The sequence below is a fragment of the Pleurodeles waltl genome, chromosome 9 (assembly GCF_031143425.1).
Source record: "Pleurodeles waltl isolate 20211129_DDA chromosome 9, aPleWal1.hap1.20221129, whole genome shotgun sequence".
Classification (NCBI taxonomy): domain Eukaryota; kingdom Metazoa; phylum Chordata; class Amphibia; order Caudata; family Salamandridae; genus Pleurodeles; species Pleurodeles waltl.
This window is the reverse complement of record NC_090448.1, coordinates 344,433,147-344,434,423: the sequence shown is the minus strand read 5'-3', so window position 1 is coordinate 344,434,423 and position 1,277 is coordinate 344,433,147. Positions and strand designations below refer to the sequence as shown.

The following is a 1,277-nucleotide window of genomic DNA, read 5'->3' as shown; positions in this document are numbered from 1 at the left end:
GAGATGTCAATACAGTTCCTCGTCATTATTAATCATATATGGCATCTTGGTCTTCAACCTAATGATATATCTCAACTCCAAACGGCGTAATCTCTGAACCCTGTCGCCACCCCGTTCATGCTTTTGTATTGTTGCAACACCATAATACGTCATGGACAGCCAATCAAATGCTGAGTGAGTTTTTAAGTGTTTAGTCATTGCATAAGTAGAGTCCTCGTTTCGCACCGCCCTTATATGTTCCAAAATGCGCTTTTTCAAAGGGCATATAGTGCTGCCTACGTACCTATATACATATATATATATATATATATATGTATATATATATATATATATGTTTGTAAATGCATACTTTAACACATCTTTTCAATTAAGTCACAGAAGGGATTTGAATAAAATATCAATAATCAATGAGAAAGGAGAAGCAAGAGCCAATCCAGAAATAAAACCCAGATTGGACACAGTTACTTATTTCTTTTACCAATTGATGCTTCCTTTCCTGCTCTTATATATCGCTGCTTCCCACATCGTAGTGGATCCTTTCGGATGATATGGAGTTTTTTTGTGCAGCATGCGTCCTTACATGTCATGCAACAGGGCTATAGTTTAACCGCGTCGCAGTAAGAATCACTCCCCAAAAGGTCGACAGATAACAAAAGAATGTTGTCGCACTAGAGGAACCAGCAAATAAACAATTTGTCTACTATATAGTTATACTTTTGTTTAATAAATAAGTGTAACCCTGCACTTGGCAGGGTTTTCAAAAATTGAGTGAAACTCTTAAATGTTCCTCTCCATGGAAAACTTTGATAAAAGGCGAAAGATTTATTAGGTTTAAAGAGAAACCAGAGTATACGTTTTATGGAAACAACGTTCCACAGACTGTCAGGGTGATTTAGTTTATTAAGTTAATCTTAGAAAACCCTTTAAAATACAACCAATTTATAACAAGCATTTGCAATGCAATGGGTCTCGCATTTGCTCGAGTTAGAGCTATTAGCGTTGTAAACTCCTAACCGGATTTTTCTTGCCACACAAATTACAAGAAAAAAAAACAGCGTGATTGCGTTATGTAAAATGCAGCGGGATCATTCTATGTAAACCACAGCGCGATCGCGCTGCGCTGAAAATAAAAAGATAAAGTAGTCCGGAATCCATACTGAAAACATCGAGCCTCAAATGGTTTTAGTAGTTTACCGGTGCTGTGTAGGTGGGCTAAGCACCGGTAAAAGGCATGACGTACGCATGCCTTTCACAAATGAAAGCAAGCGGATTTTAAA

At 37.4% G+C, this 1,277-nt stretch overlaps 1 non-coding gene across 1 annotated transcript; it reads right to left on the bottom strand.

Annotated features, from left to right (window-relative positions):
* Positions 1-735: 735 nt before the first annotated feature.
* On the bottom strand, positions 736-851 carry LOC138260557 (U5 spliceosomal RNA). Its single transcript, XR_011198869.1, has one exon. It is a non-coding gene; the product is annotated as a U5 spliceosomal RNA (small nuclear RNA).
* Positions 852-1,277: the final 426 nt, after the last annotated feature.